Raw genomic sequence first — 22,006 nt, 5'->3', positions numbered from 1 at the left:
GGCGCTGGGCGCGGTCCAGGCACGGATGGGCGCAGACGGGCTTGCCTTAGGCACGTCTTCGGCGTGCCAGCGGCGCGGACGGGCAGCAGCTGCCATAACATATTGGTAGGTGGGAGGGAGAAGCAGCTGGGAGGCGGGGGCAGCGAATGGGCAGTCAGGAGGGTGGGGCCGCGGAGGACGCAGCGGCAGGACAGAAGCAAGGGCACAGAATCCCAGGGGCAACAGAGGGGGCAGAAGGAGACAAAGGCACAGAATCACGGGGGCAGCGAAGGGGACAAAGGGAGAAAAAGGCACAGAGTCACAAGGGCAGTGAAGTGGACAGAAGGAGAAAAAAGCCACAGAATCACTGGGCAGCGAAGGGGACAGGAGAAAAAAGGCACAGCACGGGGGCGGTGAAGGGGACAAAAGGAGAAAAAAAGGCACAGAATCACGGGGGCAGCGAAGGGGACAGGAGTAAAAAGGCACAGAATCACGGGGCAAGAAAGGGGAGACAGACAACAGCAGTCAAGGACAGCAAGAGAGTGAAATACAATGGAATGACAAATGACAAACAAACCTAAGGCCTACCACTGGCCACCAGGGATGAGGCGCAGGTGGTAGCCTGTGGGTGGTGGAGGGCCTCGAACTTCCTCAGCAGCGGCAGCTGGGGCAGGGAGGCACAGGCGGTGCTGTGCGGAGGGGGAGCGACCTACCTGTTGGGGTCAAGGGTCGCTGTCCTCACCGCGCAGCGGCCGCCATATATGGGGAGGTTGGAGGGAGGAGGCAGGGGCAGCGAATGGGCAGTCAGGGGGGTGGGGCAGCGGGGGACGCAGCAGCAGGAACTGAAGCAAGGGCACAGAATCCCGGGGGCAATGGAGGGACAAAGGCACAGAGTCACGGGGGCAGCGAAGGGGACAGAAGGAGAAAAGACCCAGAATCGCGGGGACAGTGAAGGGGACAGAAGGAGAAAAAGGCACAGAAACACGGGGGCAGCGAAGGTGACAGAAGGAGAAAACAAGCATTTACAATGCAATGGTTTCGCCTTTGGAAAAGTTAGAGCTATTGGCATTGTAAATGACAAAATTTGTATTTATGTGTTGGTTTTGAAAACAGATAAATAAATGGCATTGTCATTTACATTGCCATTAGCTTAATCTCTGCAGTCACTCTGCAGTCCCTAGCACTCCATAGCACTCCCTAGTCACCCTGCACTCCCTAGCACTCCCTAGTCACTCTGCACTCCCTAGCACTCTGCACTCCCTAGTCACTCTGCACTCCCTAGCACTCCCTAGTCTCTCTGCACTCCCTAGCACTCCCTAGTCACTCTGCACTCCCTAGCACTCCCTAGTCACTCTGCACTCCCTAATCACTCTGCACTCCCTAGCACTCCCTAGCACTCGGCACTCTGCACTCCCTAGTCACTCTGCACTCCCTAGCACTCTGCACTCCCTAGCACTCCCTAGTCACTCTGCACTCCCTAGCACTCCCTAGTCTCTCTGCACTCCCTAGCACTCCCTAGTCACTCTGCACTCCCTAGTCACTCTGCACTCCCTAGTCACTCTGCACTCCCTAGCACTCCCTAGCACTCGGCACTCTGCACTCCCTAGTCACTCTGCACTCCCCAGCACTCTGCACTCCCTAACACTCTGCACTCCCTAGCACTCTGCACTCCCTAACACTCTGCACTTCCTAGTACTCTGCACTCCCTAACACTCTGCACTCCCTAGCACTCCCTAACACTCTGCACTCCCTAGCACTCTGCACTCCCTACCACTCCCTAACACTCTGCACTCCCTAGCACTCTGCACTCCCTAACACTCTGCACTCCCTAGCACTCCCTAACACTCTGCACTCCCTAGCACTCTGCACTCCCTAGCACTCTGCACTCCTTAGCACTCCCTAACACTCTGCACTCCCTAACACTCTGCACTCCCTAGCACTCACTAACACTCTGCACTCCCTAGCACTCCCTAACACTCTGCACTCCCTAGAACTCCCTAACACTCTGCACTCCCTAACGCTCTGCACTCCCTAGCACTCCCTAACACTCTGCACTCCCTAGCACTCTGCACTCCCTAACACTCTGCACTCCCTAGCACTCTGCACTCCCTAAAACTCTGCACTCCCTAGCACTCCCTAGCACTCTGCACTCCCTAGCACTCTGCACTCCCTAACACTCTGCACTCCCTAACACTCTGCACTCCCTAACACTCCCGAGCACTCTGCACTCCCTAGCACTCTGCACTCCCTAGCACTCCCTAACACTCTGCACTCCCTAGCACTCTGCACTCCCTAGCACTCTGCACTCCCTAGCACTCTGCACTCCCTAGCACTCCCTAGCACTCTGCACTCCCTAACACACTGCACTCCCTAGCACGCTGCACTCCCTAACACTCTGCACTCCCTAACACTCTGCACTCCCTAGCACTCTGCACTCCCTAACACTCTGCACTCCCTAGCACTCCCTAGCACTCTGCACTCCCTAACACTCTGCACTCCCTAGCACTCCCTAGCACTCTGCACTCCCTAGCACTCCCTAGCACTCTGCACTCCCTAACACTCTGCACTCCCTAGCACTCCCTAACACTCTGCACTGCCTAGCACTCTGCACTCCCTAGCACTCCCTAGCACTCTGCACTCCCTAGCACTCTGCACTCCCTAACACTCTGCACTCTCTAGCACTCCCTAACACTCTGCACTCCCTAGCACTCTGCACTCCCTAGCACTCCCTAGCATTCTGCACTCCCTAGCACTCCCTAGCACTCTGCACTCCCTAACACTCTGCACTCCCTAGCACTCCCTAACACTCTGCACTCCCTAGCACTCCCTAACACTCTGCACTCCCTAGCACTCTGCACTCCCAGGCACTCTGCACTCCCTAGCACTCCCTAACACTCTGCACTCCCTAGCACTCCCTAACACTCTGCACTCCCTAGCACTCCCTAACACTCTGCACTCCCTAGCACTCCCTAACACTCTGCACTCCCTAACACTCTGCACTCCCTAGCACTCTGCACTCCCTAACACTCTGCACTCCCTAACACTCTGCACTCCCTAACACTCCCTAGCACTCTGCACTCCCTAGCACTCCCTAACACTCTGCACTCCCTAGCACTCCCTAACACTCTGCACTCCCTAGCACTCCCTAACACTCTGCACTCCCTAACACTCTGCACTCCCTAGCACTCCCTAACACTCTGCACTCCCTAGCACTCCCTAGCACTCCCTAACACTCTGCACTCCCTAGCACTCCCTAGCACTCTGCACTCCCTAGCACTCTGCACTCCCTAGCACTCTGCACTCCCTAGCACTCCCTAGCACTCTGCACTCCCTAGCACTCCCCAACACTCTGCACTCCCCAACACTCTGCACTCCCTAGCACTCCCTAACACTCTGCACTCCCTAGCACTCCCTAGCACTCCCTAACACTCTGCACTCCCTAGCACTCTGCAATCCCTAACACTCTGCACTCCCTAACACTCTGCACTCCCTAACACTCTGCACTCCCTAGCACTCTACACTCCCTAGCACTCTGCACTCCCTAGCACTCCCTAGCACTCTGCACTCCCAAACACTCTGCACTCACTAGCACTCTGCACTCACTAGCACTCTGCACTCGCTAGCACTCTGCACTCGCTAGCACTCTGCACTCCCTAACACTCTGCACTCCCTAACACTCTGCACTCCCTAACACTCTGCACTCCCTAACACTCCCTAGCACTCTGCACTCCCTAGCACTCTGCACTCCCAAGCACTCTGCACTCCCTAGCACTCTGCACTCCCTAACACGCTGCACTCCCTAGCACTCCCTAGCACTCTGCACTCCTTAACACTGCACTCCCTAGCACTCTGCACTCCCTAACACTGCACTCCCTAGCCCTCTGCACTCCCTAGCACTCTGCACTCCCTAGCACTCTGCACTCCATAGCACTCTGCACTCCCTAGCACTCCATAACACTCTGCACTCCCTAACACTCTGCACTCCCTAACACTCTGCACTCCATAGCACTCCCTAACACTCTGCACTCCCTAGCACTCCCTAACACTCTGCACTCCCTAGCACTCCCTAACACTCTGCACTCCCTAGCACTCTGCACTCCCTAGCACTCTGCACTCCCTAGCACTCTGCACTCCCTAGCACTCTGCACTCCCTACCTCTCTGCACTCCCTAGCACTCTGCACTCCCTAGCACTCTGCACTGCCTAACACTCTGCACTCCCTAACACTCTGCACTCCCTAGCACTCTAGCACTCTGCACTCCCTAGCACTCTGCACTCCCTGTGTGTTACAGGACTTGGGTGACGTGTTGATCTCGTTCATGATTGGGCCATGGGAGTTCTATGACCTTCCTCTGTGGCTCAATCACCGGCTGCTGGTGACAGCCATTGGTTGATGGGCGGACCCCTCTATGACACTTTCATAATTTGATAGATACCTGAGTTACAACATTTGGTTGACGGGCTGCTCTCTGGCAGTCATGTGTGAGTTTCTATAATCTACAATCATGGGGTTAGTGTGTGCCACAATCATAGGTCAATGAGTCCCGTAGTCGGTGGGTTCCTGTATGGTACTGATAATGAGGGTGGGGGTAAGTGAGGCAGAGATGGCGGGCTCGGATCGTGATGGCTCCCACCGCGTACTTTGTGTGTGTTGGGGGGGGGGCGCTTGAACTCTAGTTGCATTACACCACTGCCAACTGGTGCCATGGGCATCACATGCACCGCCTCCAGTAGGCTTCTCTTATGTCCAATGTGTTGTCCGTCATTTGTTTCTACGTCTAGAGCCTCGCCGGTTGCCCGGTGCCCAAACACCAGTACTTCCTTTGTTGTCTCCGGTAAGAAAGTGCTGCTCTGTTGGGGCATCGGTTGGCTCGGACCTCTCCCGCGCGGTGGTGTATGGCTGTCCTGTACAGGCACTGTTGGTTAATGGGGTCGCTGTTCCATGCTTGACTTATGTGCACGCGCTCGGGGTTTGCCAATCGTACTGTGCCCCCTGATTACGCTGCTCCCCGTGCCTCACTGGAAAGGGTGGTGTACCTCACCGTGCTCTACAATGTTTGCTTAGTACACCACGCTTGCATATGGGTGCTGTGTGATCCGTGCTTTGCTGGAATATGTTGCTGTACATGTAAATTGTATTCAAAAAGGGGGAAAGAGGAGATCTTAATCGATCAAAAGGGCAGATTTACCACTTGGAAGAAGTGGAAGGTCCAGGCCGCAGTATTTGCCCCGGTAATGCGTTCAACAATGAGAAGACTGGGCTGTTCCTAGGGTATGGGTGTAGGTCAAAGTAAGTGGATATTGAAGGGTGGTTAGATGGTAACCATCCAGTGGGTATCCATTTTGTTGGATATAATGGCCTCACACACCCTTTCAGGTGTCATGCTTCATCATGGGCCGATGCTCCTCGTTGGGTGTGCGGTGCAATACCCAACGGGCTACACCTCAAAAGAGGGTCTCTTTGGCGGAGATCTTTTTCCAACTGCCCGTCGGTGAAGTGTGGGTGAGGGGCCAGGGGTGGTAGTAGACGGAAAGTGAAAATAAAATAACGCAAGAGTACCAGAAGGAACTTTATTCTGTTGGTCCCATGCGTTAATTAAAAACAATAGTTAGTCTGGGAGTACTGGAAAATAATGTATTCCGTGCTCACGACTATACTACAGAGTGGTGGTGATGGTCGACATGTTTCTCGCATAGGGCAAAGTTACCCGCGATTCTTCAGGACCTTTAGTGTAGCTGTCTACTGTGTTTCTGATCTATCTAAGTATCAGTGTTCACATCAATAGTATGGAAAGTACCTGCTAATACATTGTTCCAAGCCTAGAGGTCAATGGTAAAATGTACCAGCAGACACGGGAGTAAGAACCTTAGCTACCTAGGCTTAACTCACCGATGTCCATCCCGCCAGGCACTGCTGGTACATTTTACCATTGACCTCTAGGCTTGGAACAATGTATTAGCAGGTACTTTCCATACTATTGATGTGAACACTGATACCCGTTGGGTATTGCACCGCCCACCCAACGAGGAGCATCGGCCCATGATGAAGCATGACACCTGAAAGGGTGTGTGAGGCCATTATATCCAACAAAATGGATACCCACTGGATGGTTACCATCTAACCACCCTTCAATATCCACTTACTTTGACCTACACCCATACCCTAGGAACAGCCAAGTCTTCTCTTTGTTGAACGCGTTGTACATGTAAACACATACTGGAAATAACGTTTGAAAATGCCAGGACCTGCTTTCAGATGGTTGCGCACATGGATGCCGCGACCAACTTGTTCAATGTACACTGATCCTCGTCATGTGGACAGGGTGGTGGTCCACACCGCGCCCTACGCGCTGAGTACGTCAGGCTTGCACGAGGCGCTGTGTCAATTATCCTTGGGTGTTGTACTTGGACCGAGAGTGGTGTGTCACTTGATGCTTCACATTGAGGTCGATGCACACGGACAGCGGGAGGGGGGGCGGGCGGCCACACGGACAGCGGGAGGGGGGGCGGGCAGGCACACGGACAGCGGGAGGGTGGTCAGGAAACAGCCAGCGGGACAGGGAACAAGACGAACAATGAACACAAACTGGTGTAAAAAAAAAAAAGTACACGCCCACAGTGGCCACGTCTTCATGACGTTGCGGAGAGGGAAAGAATCGGCGGAACGCCCACCAATCGCCTCGGGATATGACGGACAGTTCTCTCTTCCAATGGCTAGCCTCCATTTATGGACCTAGCCAATGCAAGAGAGAGGCGGAACGAAGGCCACACTGTTCTAACATTAGATTTCGCCTGCGCCGAAAAGCTGTGCGGCGCAGCTTTCGACGAGGCGAAACCTAAAAAGGCACAGAATCACGGGGGCAGAAGGAGAAAGAAGGCACAGACTCACGGGGGCAGAAGGAGAAAGAAGGCACGGAATCACGGGGGCAGAAGGAGAAAAAAAGGCACAGAATCACGGGGGCAGCGAAGGGGACAGAAGGAGAAAAGGCACAGAATCACGGGGGCAACAAAGGGGACAGAAGGAGAAAAAGGCACAGAATCACGAGGGCAGAAGAAGAAAAACGGCACAGAATCATGGGGCAGAAGGAGAAAAAAGGCACAGAATCACGGGGGCAACAAAAGGGACAGAAGGAGAAAAAGGCACAGAATCACGGGGGCAGAAGGAGAAAAAAGGCACAGAATCATGGGGGCAGAAGGAGAAAAAAGGCACAGAATCACGGGGCAGAAGGAGAAAAAGGGCACAGAATCACAGGGGCAGAAGGAGAAAAAAGGCACAGAATCACGGGGGCAGATGGAGAAAAAAGGCACAGAATCACGGGGGCAAAAGAAGAAAAAAAGGCACAGAATCACGGGGCAGCGAAGGGAAAAAAAAGCACAGAATCACGGGGGCAAAAGGAAAAAAAATGGCTCAGAATCACGGGGACAGAGAAGGCGAAAAAAGGCACAGAATAACGGGGGCAGAAGGAGAAAAAAGCACAGAATCACGGGGGCAGAAGGAGAAAAAAAGGCACAGAATCAAGGGGACAGAAGGAGAAAATAGGCACAGAATCACGGGGGCAGAAGGAGAAAGAAGGCACAGAATCACAGGGGCAGAAGGAGAAAAAAAGGCACAGAATCACGGGGGCAGTGAAGGGGACAGAGGGAGAAAAAGGCACAGAGTCATGGGGCAGCGAAGGGGACAGAAGGAGAAAAAAGGCACAGAATCACGGGGGCAGCAAAGGGGACAGAAGGAGAAAAAAAGGCACAGAATCACGGGGGCAGCAAAGGGGACAGAAGGAGAAAAAAGGCACAGAATCACGTGGGCAGCGAAGGGGACAGGAGAAAAAAGGCACAGAATCACGGGGGCAGCAAAGGGGACAGGATAAAAAAGGCACAGAATCACGGGGGCAGCAAAGGGGACAGGAGAAAAAAGGCACAGAATCACGCGGGCAGCAAAGGGGACAGAAGGAGAAAAAAAGGGAAAGGATCACGGGGGCAACAACGGGGAGACCGACAACAGCAGTCACATACAGCAAGAGAGTGCAATGCAATGGAATGACAAATGACAAACAAACCTAAGGCCTACCACTGGCCACCAGGGATGAGGCGCAGGTGGTAGCCTGCGGGTGGTGGACGGCCTCAAACTTCCTCAACAGCGGCAACTGAGGCAGGGGACACACAGGCGGTGCTGTGCGGAGGGGGAGCAACCTACCTACCTAATTTACGGACCTACCAGTTCCGTAAATTAGGATATCATCTTGAAAAAACAACTACTTTGTTGATACCCTGTAGAATCTCTGTGATAATCCATTAAAAGGCACTGGCTACTGAACACAACCCAAACAGAAACCTGTTGAATTGGAATGTACCTTCCGTTGTTATAAAATATGTGTACTTTTCAAATCAGGATACAGCTTAATCTGGTGATATGCACTAGGTAAATGAAGTTTTGAAAATACTCTCACCCCTGACAGCAATAATATGATCTTATTTATATTTGGAAGTGGAAAGTGGTCCATTAATACATTTTAATTTAAGCTTCTCAAGTCCACACAGAATTGCAGTGACCCATCTGTTTCTTGGTGATAAAACTGGAGACAGCTATCCGGCCGCTTTCACTATTTCAATGACCTTATCCTCCAGCATTAGGTTAATTGTGTCCTTAACCTATGTTCTGGCTACCATTGGTATTCTTTTCACAACATGTTTGACTGGCACAGAATTGTCCTTTAGCTTTATTTCATGTAGAAACTCAGTGGCCTCCCCCAGTCTCCCATCGAAGAACACTGAATGATGTTTGAGTATGTTCTGCACCTCACTTTCATCAATAATCATAACTTGTTGCTCTGCCCTTGGATCCACCCTGATGGTCAGATTATATTGATGAGTCTACCCTAGTATAGCTGGTCCCTCTGGAGCAATATACACATTACCAGTGATGTGTCTACCTCGAAACTTACTCACAGCCTCCATGTAACTCAACACACCAATGCTTGCACCCTGGTAACCCTTCAAAACAACATCAGAGGGGATCAACGTCAATTCCTTCCATACCAAATCAAAGATACATTAGGGAATCATAGTGTATAATGATCCTGTGTTCACCATTTCCCATTATTATCAAAAATTGCTTTTAGTCTAATTCTATTCTTCACCACACTTACAAATGGATCATCCTCCTTTACTATTAATACCCTATGTTTGATATCCTCATCTTCCACCATTAATATCCTATGCTTGGTATCCTCATCTTCTACCACTGCTACTTTCTTAATAGCAGCTTTGCACGTGTGCATAGTGCCCTTTCCTTCCACACTTATGGCACTCCTTCCCTTATGCAAAACAATTCCTTGAGTCTGCAAGATGAAATGTACTCCCACACCTATGACATACAGGATGGGGGCTTTCTGGGAACTGATCACCCCCTTACTTGTCTTTACCCAATTAACATTGACACCTCCAGTGTTGATACCCTCGAGGTCGCACTGCATGGTTGCCACTTCCAGCCCTTTTTCTTGTTGAAGTCTTCATTTCCCTCATACACTTCTCAGAATCCTCTACCACCTTTCCTATTATAATAGCTTCCTTCAACGTTGGATTGCTTGCAGCCCACAACCTCTCTTGTGCTTTTTTGCTATTGCACTGCATTATTAATTAGTCTCTTATCATCTCTTGTTGCATCTGACCAAACTACTATTTTGTAGATAGCTCACGCAATCTAGATACAAATTCATCAACTGTTTCGGCAGCTCTCTGTGATTGTTGGTAAAATTTATGCCTGCGCATAACAACATTTTCTTGTTTTGCAAATCTAGCATGTAACTTCAAAATGGCACCTTTGTATATGTCATCGACTTCCTCACCTGTTCCTGTTGGCCCTGTTTTCCAAGCGCTCCTAACAACAAATACTATTTTCTTTATGCTGGGAATCTTGTGCAATCTAACGCTACCAAGTAATTTTCAAAGCAATCAATCCAGTCCCCCTATTCTATAGAAGGTTCCCCTGCTGACATAAGAAATGGAGGGTGGGCTGTAATAGTGTTAGCGATATTCATGCTAAAAACAACTAAGGTTACGCAGGTAACCAAACACACCCAAAGCACCAAGGTGAATTACCCTTGATGACCTAACCTGAAAGTGTGCAAATCACTGAAGAAAAGAACGGCAAATTGCTTTTAGAAGTATCACATAACTTGATAGTGTGCAAATCACTGAAGAAAGAGATTAGCATTGTATGTGTCAAACAAACACCACTGAAAACTTCCTCTCAATTTCATGTGTGCTTTAATGGTGTGCGTGTCACCGCTGTATCAAACATGCTGCATATGTAGCAAGAACACCTTCCCCAAATGCAAAGGTGTAAATGCACTGCCTCTTCAAAAAGCAGACACTCCTTCCATTCTTCAAGGTGTGCGTGTCACCATTGCTTCAGGCACGTTGTGTGTGTAGCATATGCTTCCCAGTGCTTTAAAATAATACATGCGCTGTCTGTTTAAATAAACAGGCATTCCTTCAGTGCCTCAAGGTGTGCGTGTCACCGTTGCTAGAAATGCGCAGTAACACTATCTGATCAGCACCGCCTTATGCCACCTCGACGGAAAGTACGCAAAGGGCAAGAGCAAAAACAGCACAGTAGCCTGCAAACTCAAGGAACATCGCACAAAGTAAGAACTACTCTTGCACTGCAGCCAGAACACTCATTACCGGTGCGGTATAGGGGTCGCAGTTGCTAAAACGCACATCCCACTTGCACTTGTAAAATGTCAATATAATAGACAATATATGTGTTGGGTCAACCAATAATGTAGTTAGCGCTGTGCATGAGCTTTGACCATTATCTGTGCACGCTCATGTTGCGCTGTTTAACTCGTACAGTCATGTACTTCCAGAGTAAAAGTTGAAATGGTCAGTACTTCACCGGAAGGTTGCTGCCTTCACTCCGTGTTTACTGTCTACCAACCGATGCTTCCCAAGGTTGGGACAATTTCTTCTCAACAGCTGTGCAGCAAAGGTTCGGCAGGTTGATTCACTGCCTCGTCCCAGCGCCTTGCTTAGATCGTCGCCAAAAATGCAGTAAATTAACTGAAGACGCGTTCTTTGAACTGCTCTTTAAGCTTTATCAGTTAGAGGCAGGCAATCACCCAACCGCAATGGCTAGGGGCAATTACAATCTCACAACCTCAAAATGTTTAACATGTCATATGTAACTATAACTATGTCGTCGCAGTCTCAGCCTGGCTGAGAGTGCCTAATAATAATATAGCATACTTCTTTGTCTTCTTTGTACATAGGCTGTGGAGATTTGGGAACATTAATCAAAAATATTGAGCAGCTGAGGTCGGAAGCTGATGGCTCAGGCTGAAGTGGATGGTTTGGTCTAGAAGCAGGGGGAAGCCTCAGTGGTTGCCATCCCCTGCATGGTGGTCTAAATAAATGAGATAAAGGCAATGGTAAGAAACATGGTCTTGTGTGACTGAAAGCTTTACTGAAGTCGGACCACCTACCCATCGATCTAGGCTTTACTAATGGAATGAGCTCCCGGGGTGCAGCTTGAGGGTGCCCCTGACTCTTAGCTTCAGTGCTGTTTGACTTCCCAGAAGTGGACTGCTCATTTGTTCGGTAAGAAGAACCAGACTGTTTATTTGCTGAGAAAGGTAGGCTCACAAATTCACAATTTAGGGTGGGGGATAATTGGAGGACCCCAATGTATCCCCGGAGTTCATTGATATACTTGCACAGTTGGGCTATCGAGGTCTCCGAGGGGAGGGTAAGGGAAGGGCTCTGTGGCTGGCTCTATGAGTATCGTAGCTTGGGCAAATCAGCAAGGGGAGAGTAGTGATTGCTACAAGAAATTGAAAGGAAATCAGGTTGCTGGAGTCTTTGACTCTGTTTGGGATGGGGTGAAGTTAGCTTTATTTATTAACTGACCTAATAAAAACTAACGATTGTGGTGGGCTTAGATCCCTTTTTAATTACCAGCACTAATCTAGCCTGTTGGTTCCCATCTACCTTCTTTCATGGAATAGCTCCTGTTGAAAGATGTGACTTGGGGGCATATTTTTGTTTTTAAAGGCCAATGGTTTAATCAGGAGTATGGTGGTCAGGGCCAATTAGAAGTTCGACCTCTTCTATTAGATGATCAATTTCTTCAAATGTCTTTGCATTTGGGTTTACTGACTGTTTAAGATGTTTAGCAGTGCCCTGAACCTAGTCTGGAGTGTTTTGTTTACTCATAATCCAGGACTAGGCTCCGCTAGCCCCTATAAAAGGGCAGAGGGAACAAAATAGGGTTTCGGAGAAGAAAATGTAAAAAGAAGACCATAAAAATGTTCTGTAAACTGGATTGGTAAAACGACAAAGAGTTTGTGCTGGTGTGATATGAGGAAGGTTTCATGCACCCAAACGCTTGGCTATATTAAGCAGGGCCTTGTCATCAAAGTAATAATATAAGCTCACAGTACCTTCATGTAGCCCGATGCTCCTGCCAAGAGTTGGGGCCCAGCCTGCTTCCTCTGGGCTTTGACTGGCATGGATGGCCCTGCTCTTGGCCCCGGCTGTGGGACAGCAGTGCTCTTTAAATAGTGCCACTAATCAGGCCCAGGTGTCTTTGGCAAAGGGGATTGTGGGACCCTAGAGGCGGTAACACCCTCAGCGGCTCTCCCCGACTAAGTGCACTTACTCATTTTGGTATTCAAAGAAGGCACTTACTTATCAATGAGTAAGTGCCTTCTGTGAATACCAAAATGAGTAAGTGCCTTCTGTGAATGCCAAAATGAGTAAATGGTAGTAAGTTTAGGATTTTGTCTTAAGTTAGTTCTGTGAAGCGGGCCCCTAATTTGCGACAGGGACTGGCAGCAGCCAACAGACAAGCAACTTCAATAAACTGGCTCACATATTCAAACCCAGAGTTTGAGGTTCTGTTGTGGAATGCACACATGCAAGTACCCACGAGGGGTGGGCATTCCACAACAGAGAAACATACAGTCAGGGAAACACTATATTATCCCCCTCCTCTAAATGTTCTTTTTTTTTTTTTAAAGAAACCAGAAACAGGAACAACAAAAGGGGAAGCAATGGTAGACAGGATGGAGGAAAGGAGAGAGCAGTAGTGGACATGAAAAGAAGAATACATTTAAGCAGACACAGAAAGGAATAAGAGAACCAAATTAGCGAAATCTCATTGAACAGAACGGCGTCTATTGCTCCTACAGGAAACTCCAGCAGGAAAGGAACAGCTGATTGTTTTTCAATAAACACACAATTTGAACTGTTAAACGAGAGACAGGTGGGAGTGCATCCAGTCAACTTTACAACCCTGGACATGTTCCTCCAATGTTTGTTGTTCACCCTAACAGCATTTCCACAAACTCTGTCCACAATCATGGGCTCGGAGAACTTAGCATCTCTTTTTTCGCTGTGAGGAGAACTCTTCACCCGCAGTGTCCCCAACAAAAAATGTAAGAGGAACCGTTCTTTTCCTAGCATCAAAATAGGACTTTTGGCATATATGAGCTTTGGAGACAATTTCCCTGACGAGTTCATCCACACCCACAATGACATCTATCTGCACCCATTTAGACATCCATCCAGGACACACCTCGGAGGAAGGCTTTCTTCCCCGCAACAATTCAAAAGGGGAAACCTTGGTGGATGAGTGGGGAGTGGTGCGGTAGAACCATAGCATGGAGTGCACAACATTCTGAAAGACACACTTGCTAGCAACAGCCCTTTTTACATAGTTATTCAACACCCTGTTCATTCGTTCCACGCAGCAACAGAAAAGCGGGAGGAGGGAGGAAGAAGGGTGAAAAGACCAACTAGATCAATTCCAATTTTCTCCCAGGGCCTAGCTGGAAGATCAATGGGATGGAGGGGAGGAGTTCCCACTTTCAGTCCTTTTTTCAACATTCAAACATATGACACACTCCCCGCGAAAAGCATCAATGTCCTTGTCCATTAGGGACCACCAAAAATACTAACGTAGCAAACACTCACGTAGCCTGCGCTTGGTGAGAATTTTACCCAAATGCCCCTTGTGAGCACCAAAAATCAATCTTTCCCTGAGTTTATCAGGAGGAATCAACCTATCACCCAGTACAAGGATGCTGTCCTCCTCAGAAAGAGCAAGGGAGACCTTTACAAAGGTTCGCAAGGAGTACGGTGCGTTCTTTTCCTTTGGCCAACCACCTCTGACACACTTCATGACTAGACACAAGACATCTTTAGATAACTCATCTCTCCATTCTTCCTCACCTACAGCACACGTCACCCATAGCCATGGAGGCAATAAAACAATTGTCCAGATCATCATCATCACTTGAAAAGGGATCACCCTCGGACACAGGAAATCTCGAGAAAAAGTTCGCCCTGACATTCTTGTTACCAGGCTGGTAGGAAACTTCAAAATCATACTGTAGCAACTTAGTGGACAACCTGGTTATTCTGGGAGTGTGCTCTTTAATTTTGTCCCCAGAAAGGATGGAAACAAAGGGACTGTCATTGGTGCGTAACACGAAATGGTTGCCCCAAATATAAGGATAAAATTTCCTGATGGCCCATCAACAGGCCAACAGCTCTCGCTCAATGTCAGGGAAATTCAACTCTGGACCACATAAAACTCTTGATGCGTACAACAGAATATTTTCCATACCGTCTTTGGTCTGTGTGAGTATAGCACCCAACCCAAAACTGCTGGCATAGTCGGTGATGATGCACCTGACATCGGGATCAAAGGGTTTAAGGATATTTGGGCCAACTAACTGGGTTGTGATCCATTCAAAAACTTCCTGATATTGATCATCCCAGACAAAAATCACACTTTTCTTTAACATATTTGTGAGGGGTTGGACCTTATTTGCATAATCAGGCACAAACTGGGAGTAGAACTCACAGAGTCCAATAAATGACTTGAGACCAACCTTATCAGGAGGCGCTGTATAGTCATCTATGGCCTTCACCAGACCAGGCTTCAGTTCCACCACTTGTTCAGACAAAACAATTCCCAAGTACTCCACCTGCTTTACAAGGAACAGACATTTTTCTTTTTTGAGCACAACACCCTTCTCTTGCATAATGTTCAGAACATGGTACAAGGATTCATCATGCTGTTTCTTGGATGCACCATAGATCAAGACATCGTCTTGAAAGACAGCAACGCCTTTGACCCCTTTAAGCATGTGGCACAGAGAGAAGACCAAAAGGCATTCTGCAATATTGAAACGTTAAAATGGGCGACACAAATGCTGTGAGGTGCCTTGAGAAGGATCTAAGACCACCTGATGGTAAGCTAACGCTAGGTCCAGTTTGCTGAACCACCTGGCCCTGTTAATCATTGTCAACAATTCTGAAATCTTGGTAAAAGGGTGTGAGCTAGCGCTGGGAGGCCTTTTTGGTAGCCATGCGCTCTATAAATTCATATTCATTCATTCATTCAATCCAGATATTTTTATTGAGACTTCGTAATTCAACACAGACGCGAAGATCTCAATTTTTCCTCCTGGCTACAACCAAGGGAGAAAGCCACAGGGAGGCCTCTATAGGCTCAATAATGCATTTCTCACACAAGTCATTAAGCTCCTGCTCGAGCTGATCCCTGACTCTAAAGGGGACACTCCTGAGTCTGAACTTGGCAGGAATGGCATCATCCTTAACCCTAATCAGATGGGAAAAAACACTGATCTGTCCCAACCCTCCCCCTAAAACAGAGGGAAAACATCAGAAAATATTGTCAGAATAGGCATTGGAGGAGACAATGGAGATCTGTTTGTTTGTGCCAGGCCTAAGAACCACCTTAAAAAGACCTTAATGAATCCACCCCAGAATGCACAAGCCCTTGATGACCACATACACCTTAGCGAGGATCTTACTACGTTTAAATTCAAGAATATCCTCAAAGTAACCAGCCAACTCTATCTTCCGCCCTTCATAGGAAACAGGAGCCCTGTCAGGAGGTTCCAAAGGACGAGAACCCCACACCTCGTGAAACATTTCCTGGTTGATCATGGTTATTTTTGCACCTGAGTCCACAAGCAGACACACTTTTTTTTATCTCTAATGCCAATCTCTACATACGGGTCAACACATTTGGAGAGGTCTCCCACTACAACAGACTTCTCGCCAACTACCATAACCATGTCTCTCAGCTCATCTCGAATACAATGGTAATTGTCGGTGTCAACCCATTCCGCATCAGACACATTCGTGTCAGAGGGGGTGTTGTCTTATTTGCCAACCTGAGTAGTAAAACTACCCTGTTTACTACTTTGAAAGACTTTGGGAAAGTGCCCTAGCTTGCCACAGGACCTTCAATTAACACTCGTGGCCGGGCCCCCTCTACCCCCTTTGACATGTGAGAGGTTCCCACAGTGGAAACCCGTTATGTTGTTTGAAAAATGAACTTTCGGACGTGGGGCAACATTGTTTTTAAATTCTTTGGGTCTAACCCCCCCCATCAGTTCACTAGACTTGTCTTCCAACTCTTTCACAGAAGCTTTGGAGAGCTCGATGCTTTTCGCAGTTCGAATAGTCTCCTCAAGGGAGGGGTAACCCAAGGATAACAGCTTCTGCTGGATAGAATTTTCGGAACATTTACAAATGTACTGATCCATGCCAATTGTTCCGTAAACACCTTAAACTGATACTCAGCACTCATTTTACAGAGTGCAGACACAAAAGTATCAACATCTTCTCCAGATCTCTGCTCTCTTTTTATAAGAACGTGTGTCGAATGACAACCAAACTGGACTGTACATCAAAATGCAACCCCTATTTCTTTACTACTTCAACATATTCATCATACATCTTCCTCCTCCTGGGCTCGTACTAAAGGTGACAGATGTTTGTATACAGATTTTTCTTCGAATCCTAGAGTGAAGTAGGAGGCATTTTTTCCTTTCCGCCCTATAACGAGATGGTCCAATAGCTACCAAGTAAGTAAGTGTGTGTCACCGTAGGTGTTTAGAACTGGCTTGATGTAGCTCAACTGAGGACAACTGCAAGTGACATGCAAGGTGTGCGTTTCACCGAAATAGGAAAAGCGAAATGTGGTATAATCAATTCTCTGCCTGAAGATTGCACACGGACATGAAATGTGTGACAATTGTAGAGAAACATGTGTAGATTGCCTGAAATGCAAGCTGACACGCAAGGTGTGCGCATCACCGAACCTTGCGGCTGACTGGTGTGTAGGAAAATGATACAACTTGCTGAAACGTAAGCTAACATGCAAGGTGTGCGTGTCAACGGTGTGTGCTTCTTTTCGATTGGAGCCTTGAACGCAGAAACTAGTATAGGCGAAAATGGCCAATACAAAAAGGCAACAACGCTACCTACGGTATGTGCCTAACGTGCATTAAGACGACACTGCGTTATCACGTCCTAAGCCCGGACCTGCTTGTTACTGCACCTGACCAGAAAATGGCGCCATGGGTGATGCAACATTGATTCTAAAATGCCTGCCCATGGCTAGAACAAAGCGATACCAAAGGGGATGATGGACGGAGTGTTTGAGCAAATCAAACACTCACCCCCAGTCAACTGATCTGGGTTTAATCCATCATCATTCTTTAGCTCACTCCACCACCCCAGTTCAGACATGGCCATATGCAAATCAGTCTGACCCTGTGCCTCATGGGAACAGTCTAGCCGTAACTGCCAAGCTATGCCTTTGGTATCGCATGGCTAGAACAAAGCCATTCTTTAGACTTCTGCTTCTGAAGGGCAAACGCGTAGCGCAAACAGTACCTCAAGGTGTCCGCCCCTGCTAGGTCACCACATATGTCGGGTGTTAGGTGAAGAGTCGCTGGAGCAACTGGAGGATCACAAGGCAGGAGAAGCTTTGGAGTGAAGACGAAGTTCAGAGTGCCGATCTCGAAAGACTCCGTGGGTCCTGCTGTCCACTGTCACTCGTCACCATCATAAATGTAGTGAAGAAGTCGCGGCAAATACAGGTAGGTACCAGCAGAAGAACTTTATTTGCGACAGGGACTGCGTAGCAGCCAACAGACAAGCAACTTTAATAAAGTGCCTCACATATTCAAATCCAGAGTTCAAGGTTCTGTTGTGGGATGCACACACGCAAGTACCCACGAAGGGTGAGCATTCCACAACAGAAAAAAACACACAGTGAGGGAAACCACAACAAACTGCCTATGGGTAAATCACATTCTTTGGCCTATTTTGCAGAAACGACCTGTAACATGTGTTGATATTCCTTTTTGCCCAATGTTTGCATCGGATTTCTTTTGGTGCTAGGAGTCAATGTAAAGCCTGGTTGCAATACTTTTCTTATGCGCTCTAGCTGCGCATAAAAGGGGCTTTTGGGAGCCCGGCGCTCGTCTAGGCAGAACGATCTTTTCCCCCTCCTGAGGCGGATGCCGGGAGGTCTATGTTTCACTTTAGCCCATTTTTAAAAATCGCGCGTTTTATTGCCAATGTGCTTGATTTAATAAGCTTTTATTCTTTACTTGTGCTGTGACCTCTCCCCTCCCCCCCCTCGCTACCTGACCGCTCTCGGCCGAGCATTGACGCTGAGAGTTGGTCCCAGTCAGGCGAGTGATTAACGGCGGCCATATTGGGTGTGGGCTATTGCTGGGACGCGCTCTAGCTGCGCATAAAAGGGGACGGTTATGTCTCCGCGCAGCGGACGCGTACAGCGGACGCGCCGGACCTGTGCCGGAGTCGTGCCAGAGTCCTGCCTGTCTGCGCCCGTCAGCGCTAAGGAGGCGCCCTGTGCCAGGGATACTGTGCCTGTTAAGCCCGACGGAGGTATTTATATGCGGGAGGAGCTACTCAGTATTCGACAATTGTCCCTGTATTGTGAGCATCCCTCTCTTGATCCGTAGTGTGGCCCTTTTCAGTGTCCATGTGGTAATTTCTCTCTTACTCCCCCAACCCCTATTAGAGCTCTCCTTGCGCCCCCTCCCTCTGTACCCTTGCCCACTGAGCCTCCGGCTCCTCGAGATCTTAAAGTCTGGCACCTTAATGTTAGGTCGTTGGTAAAGCATCATTCCGAAATTCACGACCTTATTCTGGAAGAGGCCCCTGATATTTTCTTCATGACCGAAACCTGGCTCCATGATGAGGCCGTGGCTGAATTGAACTTAGCACTCCCTCCAGATTATTCCATTTACACTCATAATCGTAACTCTAGGGGTGGGGGTATTGCAGCTGTAGTTAAATTGTGTTATCCTTGTATCTGGAAGAAACTAACTATGGATGGATGCGAGAGTGCGCACTTTCGTATTACGGTAAATCACCATTTTACCCTTTCTGGGCTTCTGATTTATAGACCCCCTGGCAACGACATCGATTTTTAGAAAGGCTCTCCCAGAAACTGTGAGCTCTTTTGCGATGGGATCTGCTAATTTTAGTGTCCTTGGCGATCTTAACCTCCATTTTGACCTTTGTCATACCCCAGCTATTAGTAGCACACTCGCAGATCTAGAGGCGCTGCAGTTAAGTCAGGTGATTACCCACCCCAATGCATGTGGGTGGCCACATTCTGGACCCTATATTTACTAATCTGACAGTGGCAAAGGCCCTACCACCTACTCCGATAGCCTGGTCGGACCATCTCGTGGTGGAATTGCGCCCTGCGATCAGAGACCCCCCCTTTAATACCATAGACAGAGTCGTTCTTAAACGCCCATGGAAGAAATTAAAGCTTGAGGATTTCCATCGGTTGCTCGGCGAACTTCCACTCGGCTCCTTTAACGATGTCGAGTCTGGCTATGATCTGTTCTGTGATTGGGTTTCTCGGGCACTTGATTCCCTGATTCCTGCTAAATGGAGTAAATGCCGTGGCTTAGAACCCAGTCCATGGTATGATAACACCCTACTGCTCCTAAAAAAATTGTGCAAAGAAGCGGAAAGAGACTGGCGAAAAACTTATGACGCGGGGAAAAAGATGCAGTACCTTGCTAAAGTTAAAGTCTACCACAGAGCCATATGTAGGGCTCGTGCGGCTTATTATTCCCAAGAGTTCAAACGCAGTTCTAATCCTACGAAGCTGATCTTTAAAGTTCTTAAAGACCTGACTGCTAAAAGAGCTCCAGCAGCCGAGATATGCTCAGTGTCCCACTGCGAAGAGCTTGCTTCCTTTTTTCTGGAAAAGGTGCACACTGTCTATCGCTCCTTCCCTAGTACCATCCCTCAGAGTGAGGACTTGAGGTCCAACTCCACTACTAATGTAGTTCTTCCCACATTTCCCGCAATCTCAGAGGCAGAGCTTGATAAACTGGCGACCAAAGTAAAATCCGGATCTCCTACCGATCCGCTCAGACCCGCGCAGTTTAGAGTGTCAGCTGCACTATGCCTTTCCCCTGTGCTCCAACTCATTAATCTCTCGTTTTCCTCAGGGACAGTGCCAACGAAGTGGAAACAAGCCTACGTCACTCCTATCCTGAAGAAACCTGCGCCGGACCCTCTCCTATTGGAGAACTACTGTCCGATCTCTCTTCTCCCTTGGGCCGCGAAGGTTGCGGAGGCTCATGCCAATGGAATCTTGACCAAACATCTCCAGATTGCTAATATTCTGGATCTCGCTCAGAATGGATTTCGGGCAGGTCATAGCACGGAGACTGCTCTCCTTGCTATGACGGAACATCTGCGCTCTGTGCTTGACTCTGGTCAGACTGCGGCCCTGGTGTTACTTGACCTCAGTGCCGCATTCGACACGGTCTCACACGAGATACTGCTACGACGTCTGGGAGAGGCGGGGGTCTGTGGTCTTGCACTTGAATGGCTCCGGTCATTTCTAACAGGCCGCTCATTTCGGGTCGCGACTCCTCCATTTGAGTCTAAACCCTATTTCATCGAGCAGGGAGTACCGCAGGGGTCGGCACTTAGCCCCACATTATTCAATCTGTACGTTCAGCCACTGGCTGCGGTCGCCAGGCAGTGGGGCCTGACTATGGTTTCGTATGCTGACGATACGCAGCTGGCGGTTGCACTCAGTGGGGACTCCGACTCTGAGGCCTCTCGGTTTAGGGAGGGTCCGACAGCAGTGGCTGGCTGGATGACGGCAAACTGCTTGCAGCTCAACGCTAAGAAAACTGAGGTTCTTGTTGTTGGTAAGCACAGCAACCTCTGGGGCGATCAGTGGTGGACTCCAGAGCTGGGTCTAACCCCCATTCCGGTATCTGAGGTTAAAAATCTAGGTGTCGGGTTGGACCCTGCCCTCAGTTTCTGCGGACACACCAAAAAAGTTGCTGCTACATGCTTTGGTATTCTGCGTGGGCTCAGACCAATCCTAAAATTCTTCAACGCCACTACCAGGCAGTTGATAATCCAGGCCACCATACTCTCGCGGCTTGATTATGCGAGTTTGCTTCTGTTGGGGGCCAATCAGACGGAAGTGACCCGGATGCAGCGCGTGCAGAATGCGGCGGCCAGGGCCCTGGTGGGTCTTCCTAGATTCTGTTCAGCGAAGGAAACTATCCGGAAACTCCATTGGCTGTCCATGGCTCAAAGGATTGAGTTTAAGACCCTATGTATTTCCTTCAAGATTCTTAAACTGGGTTCTCCCCAGATCCTAGAACACCTTCTTACTCCCTATGTCCCCTCTCGTTCTTTGAGGTCATTGGGTCAAAATTTGGCTACAGTTCCACGGTTCAAACGCTGCAGAGCGGGAGGGCGCTCCTTCCGCGTTCGTGTGGCCAAGCTCTGGAACTCTCTACCAGCTCACATCCGTGCCCTAGATGACCTGCTTATGTTCAGGAGGGCTATTTAAACCTACCTTTACCCCCCTGGACCTTAATGGATTGTTCCGCTGCTACTTCTCTTCTTTTTGTTATGTATGCTATGTTCTTTCTGCCAGTCAAAGCGCCGGGACGCCCCTTAGCTGGGGCAGCTGTGTGCTATACAAGTTATTATAACATAACATAACATAACAATTGTAGTTTATCTGGCTTTGTGTGGGATCCTAGCAGTGGTTGCATTGCTCTCACCCCTTTACACCCACTATGTAAAGAATATCAGGAATCCTTCACTATGAGACACAATAAAGTTTCAGTCCTGAGCTCGTGTCAACGTTAAGGACAAAGCCGCTT

The sequence above is a fragment of the Lissotriton helveticus genome, chromosome 4_1 (genome assembly GCF_964261635.1).
Source record: "Lissotriton helveticus chromosome 4_1, aLisHel1.1, whole genome shotgun sequence".
Classification (NCBI taxonomy): Eukaryota; Metazoa; Chordata; class Amphibia; order Caudata; family Salamandridae; genus Lissotriton; species Lissotriton helveticus.
Note: the sequence above shows the minus strand (reverse complement) of the source record.